Consider the following 12,077-nt stretch of genomic DNA (forward strand, 5'->3'; position numbering starts at 1 on the left):
AGCAAGTCATGTCTTGATCGATCTATCTGTCTGTATGTCTACAGAGAGAAAGGTGTGAACAAAAGGTTGGTCAGCTAGTGCGCTGTCATCACTAACGATGTTACTTCATGTTAAATTTGGATCAGTTTGAAAGAACGAAAATTGCAGAGTTGCGCGGTGTAAGTGGTCAAGGGGACTTCTCGGGAGCAAGCTAAAAATAGCAGCTGCCATGGAAGCTGTGCGGCACACATCTTTTGGATGTATGCTTTAATCGTTCACAGTACAAAATCCAAGGAACTCTTAAAGGTGTGGAAAGTCATATATGATCAAACTGGTCAAACCAAGTAACTGAGCTAGAAGGCTTCTCTGCCAGAGGTGGCCAGAAAACTAACGGCCTTCAGACAGCCTCTGCAGAGAAGCTGCTGGAAGGACAACCTTTTCAATTGTGCTCCATCAATCATGTCTTTATGGCAGAGAGAAGCCAGCTTGGTATTTGCTAAACAGCATCTATGAGAAAAAAAGAAAAGAAAGCGTGATGAGTGAACACTGACCTCTCTAAACACTATCTGTGTGGTCCTCACCTGGCTCATAGGTGTCAAACATATGGCCAGTGGACCAAAACTAGGTCTAATGATGCCCATTTGAAAGTTTGCAATGTGTTTTTTTATTTTTATATATATATATATATATATATACTAAGAAGAATGCAACACCTATAGGCCCAGGAGCCATGATGACACAATTCTTTGGTGTTATAATAGAAGTATTTTTTAGTAATGACAGTAGTTGGACAGAAGATGGGAAAGGGGAGCGATTCTTTCCTGCTCAGGTCATCTACAGATCAAAGTGGACTGTGCGTGGTCCACCGGTGACCCCTGCCTTTTAGAGGGAAGCATGGTGGTTGTAGCATCATGCTATGAGAGGGTTATTTTCAGCAGCAGGGACATACAGAAAGACACTTGAAGAAAACCCTTTTCCAAGGTGAGACTAGGAAACAGCTCACCTTTCAGTTCAATTTCGACCCAAAGTACACAACCTCAACAACCCTGGAGTCACTTAGAGGTTGGCTGATAGTGTTTGAGTGTCCTTTAGCAGCAGCCCGGCCAAAGCACTCACTGATGCTTCCCAACCAATCTGATGGTGCCTCAGAGGATCTGGCAGGAGGAACGGAACAAACTGCCCAAATTTAGGTGCGCATAGTTTGCAGAAACCAAAAACACTCAAAAGTTGCATCCGCTGCCAAAGGGGCCTCTACAAAGTATTGAATAAAGAGGTACTAAATACTTTTGTAAAAGAAACGTGAAAGGTATTAAAAATATGGTTTAACTTTGTTATTACTGATTATAGATTCACGGGAAGTGGCGGTCTGAATGATTTATCTGACAACTTTAAAAAGGGAAACACAGCGTAGTGCTACTGATTTTAATTCGTGTTACCACTAAAGTGCTTCTCACTGTCACTGACAGTAATAGGGTGGACCAACTATTCAACTAATCTACAGTGTGCGATTACTAGAGGAAAAAGTCTTTTACGTCCACTTTCTCCCACAAACGCACACATACAGTAGACGTTACACGTACACACAAAGCCACAAAGTCAGCGCAGTGAGTGTTGTTTTAAAAGTCATATTTCCCGTACTGACATATTTTCTGTAACTGCTTGGCTCTGCTGTGGTCAGGGAGAGTCCCTGCAACTGTTTTTCACAAAGCCGTTTCGTGTTTGACGATTAAAGAATATCAAACACAGGTCGGACAAAGTGTGCAGGATTACACGCGCGGTGTGGAATGGCCACGTTTTGTAAAACTTATGCATACGCATGTCTCTCTGAAAGCAGGACACGGCGAGACAGTCAAGAACGGACACGCAGGCTGCCGCGGCGAGTGCGCACAGATGTTCTTTGACTTTAATCATGTTCAGGGGCAAGTAATCAGTGGAAAACACACAATGTTCACACATGCCGAAGCGCCATTGAAAGCGGCAATTGACCTTGAAAAATGAAGTAGTAAATATAGGACAGAGAATCCTATCGCAGATGCAGCAACTTCGAGTTGACTCTTTAACCAATCGATTTCAAAGGGTGAAATCAGTACTATGAAAGCCTGAAAGCCAGATGTATAAAAGGATTGGGATGAAGAAGAAAAAATCAAGTGTCGAAAGCCGAGGAAAAAGATGGAAAAAAGAGGGAAACAAAGGAAAAGAGGGAAAGAGAGAGAGGGGGGGGGGGGGGGGGGGGGCATATGAGGGAGTTTCAAGCATCTGGCAGGCCATGTGTAAAAAGTGAGCAGAGTCCTGTTAATTAGAGCCATACTGCAAATGGCATTAATAACAGAATGAGCAGACTGTGGTACGGCAGTATGGGGGGGGGGAGAGGAGTGGGCAGAGCGGTTGCAGAAAACATACATAAAAATAAAGAAACTACTTTATTTCCACTAATAAACTATGAAATAATGAGTGCCCAAGCCAAGGACTGGTTTCTTTCTCTCTAATGAGCGACACCCCCGCCCCCTCATTCTGCCTCCGGGGGGAATACACCTTCAGTAGACCAACAAAAGTGGCGCTGTGTCTCCAGGCCTCCTGGCCTAAACGCTGCTTTTATGAGACCTGGCTGGGTCAGGTCAAATTGGGTCATCTGGTCCTGGTCGTGCTGACACACACACACACACACACACACACACACACACACACACACACACACACACACACACACACATAAAACTGATGCTCTTTTTTTTTCTCCCAGATTTTTGAGGATGAAAAAACAGACTTGCTGCAAAGAAAAAAAGGATGGGGGTTTCCAGCAGTGTTATTAGCTTGTTTTCTCTTAACTTCCATCAAACCACACGTACTGGAGCCACATCATTGTCTTTGATGCAGTGTCGCAACACTTTTGTTCAGCTGTAAACAGACGAAAGTCAAAAAACCACTTTCTGAATAGCATGTTTTAAGCTCTTATTAGGAGCATTATCTGGATTCAGTTATCCTGGGTGTAAGTGTTACTGAACTTTATGGGTTTTTCCAACCCAATTCGGCTTGAGGTTATAGTTATGAAACCACACACACACACAAACGCATGCACACACACACAGACTAGCATTTCAGGAGTTGGCCTCACCAAATCTAACATGTAAGCATCATGCTATTAATGTCTCCCTTTCCCAGGATTAACTAACCAGATGCAACACTTACGCAAGCCATGCGTAGGCATGGTACTACAAATGGTTGGAGGACTTTGCCAACAAAACTTCCAATCATCTGTGAAAGGGGACCCTGTCAATACTTGTGCTCTTTTCAGTTGGCAGCATTTGAAATTTTTTATATTAAACAAGAGTTTACAAATCACCCCCAGGTTGTTTTATGGAGATCTGTGTTCCTGCAAAAACGCCTGAACAAAAGGGCAAGTGCAATATTTTCTTTGGTTTGGAAGCCACAAAACCCCATATAACAGCCACCATTTAATTAAAAGGCAAGTGGGTTCAAACTGCACCCACACTGTGTTTTAAACTACTTTTTCTATTATCCTACGCTTCTAACCAGCCTAGCCTCTGTTTTAAAGTCTCCTGAAGAAAAAGAAGAAACAAAATCAAAGTAAACAAAGCTTAATAGCAGCACTAGTGATTGGCTGTATTCAAATCTAAAAACTGAATAACTGCAGTTTTGTGGCTCAGGAGGTAGAGCAGGTCATCCACTAATTGGAAGATTGGTGGTTCAGGTCCTGGATCCTTGAGCAAGATACTGAACCTCGAGTTGCTCATTCACACTCGTGCATGTTAGACAGAAAGCATGTATGAATGTGTGTGTGTGAATGGGTCAATGATACATGTTGCATAAAGTGCTTTGAGTCCTCAAGGTGAGCAGAAAGGTGCTATATAAGAACACAGAGATACAGCAGAAAGCTGTCCACACACTGACTAAACAGTCCCATTTGTCCACAAAAAACACCCAAGAGTCATTATTTTAAGAGTTCATTTAGGCAGATAAGTTGTTTTGACAGGTGACAAATGGCCAATATACAGAATCATGCTGACAAAGGGGCATGTTTTTACAATTATCCACCTTAGCATGGAAATAAGCTCGGCTTCCACCATTGCTTTAAAAGAAAATGATTTCTTTGCCAAATTACCAAATGATTTCTTTTTCTCTGTGGCAAGGCGTTTTGTAAAACTGTAAAAACACATTATGCAGGGTGGAGTCGGGCTAACACTGCAGTAGCAGCCTCAGGAAATAGCCTTGGTCTGGTGACAGATCATCAGTCTTTGGCGTATTGACAATTTGGTCACAACTTCAATAAAAGCTCTGTTGGCGCGGAGATAATGTGCCTTAACATTTTCAGTCAGACAGATAAATTAAGACTTTAGTGTCTGAGAAAAGAGTGGTAGCAGAAAATGTTTCTAGCCTAACTCCTCTCTGAATCCTCGCTCAACATTTACTACATCCTCTCCTCTGGCCACAATAGGGACTGGAGGTCTGGTCCCAGCAGAAAGCCACAGTGCCACAGAAATGAAAAAGCACTCACACTAAGAAAGAAAACTAGCATCACTCAGAATCCAAAACTTCTGCTGTGTGCTATTGTGAAACAATACATCAGCATCACACCAGAAAAATAAGCTCCACACAAACCTATGTGCGAAAGCTCGGTGTATCATGCACACGTGTAACATTTATAACATGATTTTTAAATAGGCCAATTACATAAAAGAAAAGAAACTGAAAAAACATCGTTGCCCACATTTATGCTTGTGTGTGCGTTAGTTCCTGTGGTCCTGTTCATATGTGGCGACGGAAAAAAATAAAATGCTGGGACTTTTTTCCCTCCAGGTTCCCGGCTCTTTTTTGTGGCGAGCGTAATTGTCCCTCAGGTTTTTCCACTTCGTACATTCCCTCACATCCATTTCAGTAGTTTCAGCTATCTCCCTCCAGGAATCTGCTGACATTTGTGAGCCCTTATATTTAGACTGTGATTATTCTTTTTTATACTGAGATGATGATTTTTATTCTCTCTGATGATGAATGATGTCGTATCTCTATGATGAACTAAAAAATGGAATTCCCAAAAACCTCATATATCAATATGATAGATCAGGCGTTAAAGAGCTAAGGTCGGATCATCAGCCACTCTGAATCCAAGCACAGCTTAGAGTTTGATCCTTTGATTCTTAAATCTCAAAGCCTTACTGCTCTTAGAATATCACCGCATTTAGGGTGAGCTGGGTTTCTCCTTGTAAGGATGATCTGGAATACGGTTAGGCAGTTTTTTGTGTGCCAGTGATGCAGTGTGGAAAGATTGACCACGGAGAGGTTGTTTCCAGTCTCTGTGTACTGTTTTGTTGAACGTTGCTCTTCATGCTTTTAACTACATGAGGTAAACACTGCATTTGTATCTGTGGCAAAACCATCACAGAGCTCTTGTGCCGGGGGGGGGGAATTTGATCATGTAAACGCGTGTTGCTGTCTGGGTGGAGCACAGAGGTGACACAGAGCTCATGCTTGGAGGAGATCCAGCTACTACAAACTGGAGCCGCACACAATGAATGCTCTGCTCCACATCACCGATGCCCCTATCAGTGTTGCCAACTCCTCAGTAAGGAAAATCGCTATCGGTTGTCCTAAAAGTCGCTAGAAGTTGCTAAATGACGTCATCGCCTCATTTGCATAATTGGTCATGCTAATGTACCTGTAACCTATGTTGTTGGAGAGAGAAATAACCTCGTGGAAGAGACATAAAGTGAGTAAAAAACGTCCTAAATGCATTTAGAGTTTATTTAGAACTACAAATTAAATTTCTTTTAGCAATTATTGTTTTTTTTAATGTCACAATTCCAACCCTGCTCCTTTACCTGGGCTTGGACCGGCAAAAGTGACCCGAAATAGGCACTCTGGTGGAGTTACATTGTGTGTGTGTGTTTATAAGTAGTTTTAAACCTTGTGATCCACAAAACAGCATAAGAGTAAAAAGAGTAAAAGAAGAACTGACTGCGTTACAGCACCCGCTGCTTGTTGAGAGTAAAAGCGATACGCGCTTTCATGTCTTTTTTTGGCGACTTTTTTTTAGGAAAAAAGTCGCTAAGGGGTCTGAAAACTCGCTAAATATAGCGACAAAGTCGCTAAGTTGGCAACACTGGCCCCTATTGTATTTGATCAAGTGGTGAATAAGCGCTCAGTGTTGGCACATTTGATGTATTACACAACAGCGTTTTCTGTTTATTGATTATGCAAAGTGTGACAATGTTTCAAGCGTTTACAAAACATAGTTTATCTGATATTAAACACATAAACGTTGGAAGTTGGAATTTCTGAGTCCTTGGCTGGAATTTTTAACTGAAACGCCCCTTCAAGTCAGAAATCCAACGCAAAAAGTCGAAGCGGCCCCGTCGACCTCGGCTAAACAATCCAAGATGGTGGCGGCACATGTGAACAGCATCGCGGTGCATTTCTAGTGATGCATGGATGGCTATACTTTGCTTAGCAGCAAAGCAAATCCTGTTTTCCTCGCTTTTACGACTACTGGAACGCGCTCCGCTCCGACATCGAGGCCAACGAAATGCTCTGGTCTGTCGGGCTGAGAAAAAGGTCACTCAAACTTAAAACGGCCGTTTCTTCACTTCAATTTTTTTTTGTTTTGGGTTCATTAAGTTCAAAAGATGGTCTCACTCTACCCAACCATTTAGTCATTCTTTTTTTCAAAGCATCAAGTGTAGTTCAATCCAGGGCGATGTGCGTCAGCTGGAAAATAGGCAGGTATTCAATGGTAAAGTGCTACAGGCTTATTCTTGTGTAGTTCTTTTGTGGATCTGAGCTTTGCTTATCTGCATCTGTCCCCCTCTCTCTTTCTGTAATCTACTCGCCATTGTCACTGTAAGATCAAGCAAACAGTATTCTATGTATTCAGCTTCTTTTGGCGTGCAGACTAAAAATGTGCTTACAGGCTAGAGAGGAATTTCTAATGGAAACAAATGCAGAGAAAGGTTTTGTTGAAAGTGAACCATAGATACAGATGTATCTATGGAGACGGTAAGGAAATAAAGAGCCCAAACTCTGCTGAGTGTGAGCGGACACAAAGGTTGAAAAGTCCCCCGAAAAACAGCCAAATGCAAGGAAAAACATGACTTCAGCGGGGACAATTAGCTGTAAACCATAAACCACAAACTAATCTGGCTTAGTGAGTGCAGTCAGTCAGACATGAGCTATGCTGGACGGGGCGAGTAGAAAATGCATACACTGACACACAAACACCATTACAGAGGAGAAAAAACAGGCACCATCACCCATAAACAGCGTAATTAGATTTTCCAACAAATGACCGTACTATATTTTATGTCAAACTGACATATAAAAATGTCTTTTGAGGAGTACAAATACTGCTTTGCCATAAACCATCAGTGTCTGACAGCCATCTTATAATCTGGCTGTGGGGAACACATATTTTCAATTTATGCACGCAATTATGTCGTTCGCTTCGTCGACACTGTACACTCGAATGTAAATATTAGGTATCAAGATACTATTTCATAGCTATTTTTCAAGTATTGTTACTGATAAATATCCTTCCGAATCTTTGCAACACATCCATCTTATTACAGCAGGGGTGTCAAACATAAGGCCCAAGGGCCAGAATCTGCTCGCCAAAGACTCAAATCCGGTTGGCTGCACACTCGCATTGCATAGGATTAACAACCAAGTTGTGGTGAAATTTAGAAAAGACGTTTGGCTTCAAAGTAAAAGTTGTGCTTTACTGCTGAAATCAACAAGTTCTGGAGTGCAAGATTTTCTAAATGGGGAAACATAGTGTGCGATTGCAATCCTCAGATAGCGCTCATAGGTGCGGCTAGTTTTATGGGTGATTTACAAAAGTTGCGCTGTTTTCTAAACACAGGTGCAATTAGCAACAAATTGCAGGTTGCAAATGTTACTAAATCTGATTGCAATCTAGATTTAATCATTCACCTCCCTATATTTATGCCTTGAGAAAGGAACTTCCAGAAATACATATGCAACAGGTCAAACGGTCACGGTTTCTCATTTCCATCACACTCTTTACAGGTTCATGGTGATGACTATGGCAAACTGTTAGCAAACAAAACAAAGAGGAGGAATAGCAAGGTGGTTTTAAGTGCAACAACTTATGCCTCGGCAACTAATTTCACCAATGAGTTGCAGGTTGTTTTTCCCTGCCCACCAGTGGTTGCAAGGTGGTTGCCAACTGATCTCTAGGCCCATGTGAATCGAATTGAATCAAAATAAATCTCAGCAGACAAAACACTGATCCTGTGATGCTACTATGCGAACTTGCTAAAAAATGTGAATTGACTGTAATTCTTAGCTTCACTTTGGTGAACACATTTAAAAGACGAGACGTGGCATGACTTGGAATAACAAGGAGGCAATTCTGTGTTAGCGGCGCTAATTGGGATGATGCTAGTGATAGTAATGTTTCGTAAATGGCACAATGTTGTCATTATGTGAAGGTACCCTGTGGGCTACTGAGGCTCTCCATGTTGGCGCTGGGGTCAGCTCCTGTTGCTTGAGGCTCATCAGCTCAGTCGTGGGTCAGACCTTACTGAGGCGTTCAGTAGGCAGCTTTTCACTTAGTATTAAAGTCAAATGTGAAACACACAAACACACACATACACATCCTCAGTCTGTTTCTCGCTGTTCCACCACAGAGAGGATTAGAAGAGCGTTTAAAGCCATAGCCTGTGCTGAAGAGCAGCCCTGGGCCATGATTAAAAACACTGAGATGCTCTTTAGGCACAGTGAGACACATTGAGCCTTGTTTGGGGGGGAAAGTGCAGCGAAAGCAACAATGAATGTTACAAGTTACGTCCAAATCTCTGAAGCCAATTGGGAACGTTAGAGCGAACCACAGCCAGTGCACTCTCACTAAAATCTCTCTAAATAACTCTGTGGACAATATGTAATTCTGAGGAACAAGAAAACATTTGTGTCCTCCACTCTCAAAAGCAAGTAGCAAGCTCTCGCTTCTTTGTTCTGGAAGTTCCAAGTTTCCATTTATATGTAGTAACCAAGAGAGCAACCCATATAAAATGAAACTCAGCTGACATGGATAAGAAAAAAAAAAGATGGAAGCTGTGTAAGGGAGACGAAATAAAGGAGAAAGAAGTCAGTGAGACAGAGGGAATAAAGGAGAGAAAGAGAGAGGAGCCAGACATCCTTCTCAGCCTGAGGGGCTGTCAGTCTTGTACAGAACAATGATGAGATTGCAATGCAGTTAAACGCGTTTTATCTAACACACCCAAACACATGCACATGCAAGCAAACAAATATCGTCTCTAGCAGCTTTTAAAACAATTAAACAAACAAGGCCTAACCAACTGCAGATGGATCATAAATATTAAACCTCAAATGCTGAAGAGAGCCAACCTGGAGTTAGCGGCGCTCAATAGCCGGCACTCTACAGAGATCTGCCAAGAGAGAAAATGAACAACTGATGAAAAGAAAGGTGAAGAGAAGAGAAGCCATATTCAGTGAGTCTCTCAACCGTTCTCCACCTTGTGATCGCTCTAATATAATATGCATCATTTTACACCCAGTTGTTTATGTCCTATTTGTAGACTCCTGCACTTTTCCTCCGGACATGCTGATGAACATTCCTCCCGACATTAAGGAAAATGAATCTGGAATAGATTTGTCGAGAGTTTGCTAGAGGAGCTCATGGTGAGGCCTCGCATTGCACGGTGCGAGCACTCCCCTCAGTGTAGTGTTAGGAGACAGATGCAGGAAAGCTCAGCTCAGCTGGGAAGAGGCACTCAGCATGCAAATAACATCTTAATCACGATCATCAATCAAGCAATGCATCTGTATTTATATAGCACGTCGCACAAAGGATGCTATTTGGAATGATTCAGAGTGCACAAAAAGAGCTTGTGTTTCAATATGTGGCCATCACTAAGCTTATTCACACATACATGCACACTTTCTCTCTCTCACACACACAGATAATGCAAAGCAGGAGTGGTGATCAGACGCACACCAGACTGTCTTGTGATATCCGGAGTAACTGATTTCAGTGTTTCCATCCAACTAATATAATTGTGGGGATGGGAACCTGTTTATATAACCTTCAGCAGGGGATGAGTGGCTGTGTGTGTGTACACACTCAGGTAGTCTAGACCTCCTCGGCCATTTGTGATGTTGATGGAATGATCCGTCAACTCTGACAGTCAGGCTGTCGGCTGTAGGGGCCTGCAGGGTGTAGAAGCCACTTCTTCTGTTGCTGGAAGTGCGTCTGATAGTTAGGAAGCTTGTGTAATACCCCCATATCTGATGTATGCAGCACGTAATGCGCTGTATGGGAACTGTGCCATCCTTGAAAATTCTGGGGGAATTTCAACATCCATTTCAGCTGATTTCCTTTCCAAGATCGTGATTTCAACAACCGTGAATCAGAGTTTGGGAAGTCAGGAATTAACCGCAGAGCTGTACACTCATCCGAGAGCAAAAGAAATGAGGACGGACGCACACGGACACAAAGATTTACAGAAGTATTCATCATCTGAAACGGAGAGCACGCGCAAGTGCCGATCAGCTTTCATTCGCTTCCCGAGCTGTTTCTGTTGTTCTTTCTCCTTCTCTCAAAAGCTCTGTTCTCAATTAAAGCTGTCCTCGGGAAACTCAATCTCCCCACTCATGCTGCCCCAGAAACACACACACACTGAGAAAAAGAGGGAGAGAGACAAGAGAAACACGAACACATCTCACTCATGCTCTGACATGTCCTCTGTCTGTCTTCTTTCTCTTGCAAACCGCCAACTTGAATTAACTTATAAGGAAAGTAAGACTGAAAAGCAAACTTACCAGACCGGGGAGAGGGGGGTCAGAGAAGGAAACACCACACAGAAGAGTGGTTTGTAAGTCAGTGGAGAAATGAGCCGAGGTGTAGTTGTTGAGTTTGTCAGAAGTCGCTCTCGCAGCAACGTTTGAGCTCAGCCTGTTGCATTCCTCCTACCTCTCCTTTTCCCGTCTCTCTCGCTCTTTCTCTTTCACCAACATACACCCTCTCTCTCGCTCTCTCTCCTCCTGAAATCATTGTGTACTTTGATTCACAAACCCTGCCTCTGTCACGTGATCCAACACTTCAAATATACAGCACATTTTTTACCAGCCACAGAATGCCCGAAGGCAGGGAAAACAGGGTCTAAAAATCTTAGGTTTCAACTTGCTGAACCCCCACCACCCCCACCAACACCACCGCCACCTCTTACCCCCACCCCTCTCTTTCTTTGTCTCAAAGTCTGTGTCTCTCTCTTTACCTTCACTCCATCTACTGCATACTGTCAGTCAACACTCTTTTTGTTAGACTTCAACTGTGTGGCCGTTTGTTTTGAATTTCTAAATTTGTTCATCCTTTCCTCGCCATCCAAAGATAGACCTAAACCAACACACGTACGTGCGAGAGAGCGGCGCGTATGTGTACGTACAGCCGCCCTTGTGAAACAGTGACTAACTCACAGACATACACAAACACACACACGCCGCAGAGGGCTGCACACCTTTGGGGATATCGGTGTCAGTTTTTGGCATTTGCTCCATGTTTACAATGCCTTGACTTTAGGACTCCGGCCGGCCAATGTGGGAGTCCGGGGGCCTCGAGCCAATCGAGGGCTACTCAGTGGGTTATTGTGACTAAATGTTCCTGATGGGATAGAAATAAACCCTAGCATCCCTGTGACTCAGGGTGATGGGAACAATAGTTTAAAACCGTCAAATGCGATACTAGTAGTGCCAATTCTCAGATTTCCATTCAACATGTCCATTTAAAGTAAAAAGAATGTAACTGATTGCAATTGAGTAATAATACAGATAAACTGTGTACAAGTATGGAAATCAAACCTCAACGCACTAATGAAAATTGCAATTGTGCATTTAAAGTGGTGCAAATATGCAAAATTTGCAAAATTTACCAAGTGTCACGGGAACCCTGGCATACACATCAGTTTTCATTAAATCTCAAAAATGCAAATGCTGTGAGCTGTTTCCCATCTTGCCTAGCTTGAGAAATACAAAGGGCCATTCTCTTAGCAGTTACCACACCTTTAACTCAGTTGAAGTGGAGTCTTTTCCTCCTACAGGATTTTCCTAAG

General features: G+C 42.8%; 1 protein-coding gene across 1 annotated transcript in view; it reads right to left on the bottom strand.

The window, feature by feature from the left end:
- Window positions 1–11,020, bottom strand: part of LOC146669794 (retinoic acid receptor gamma-A-like) — a 38,611-nt gene extending 27,591 nt beyond the window's left edge. The window contains exon 1 of the mRNA XM_085406401.1: window positions 10,792–11,020. The gene's annotated coding sequence lies outside the window, so the exon portion shown is untranslated. The remainder of the gene's footprint in view (window positions 1–10,791) is intronic.
- Between the last annotated feature and the right edge of the window lie 1,057 nt (window positions 11,021–12,077).

This window comes from Rhamphochromis longiceps, linkage group LG5 (assembly GCF_057381845.1).
Source record: "Rhamphochromis longiceps isolate RC_006_pf linkage group LG5, R_longiceps_female_GT1.1, whole genome shotgun sequence".
Taxonomy (NCBI): domain Eukaryota; kingdom Metazoa; phylum Chordata; class Actinopteri; order Cichliformes; family Cichlidae; genus Rhamphochromis; species Rhamphochromis longiceps.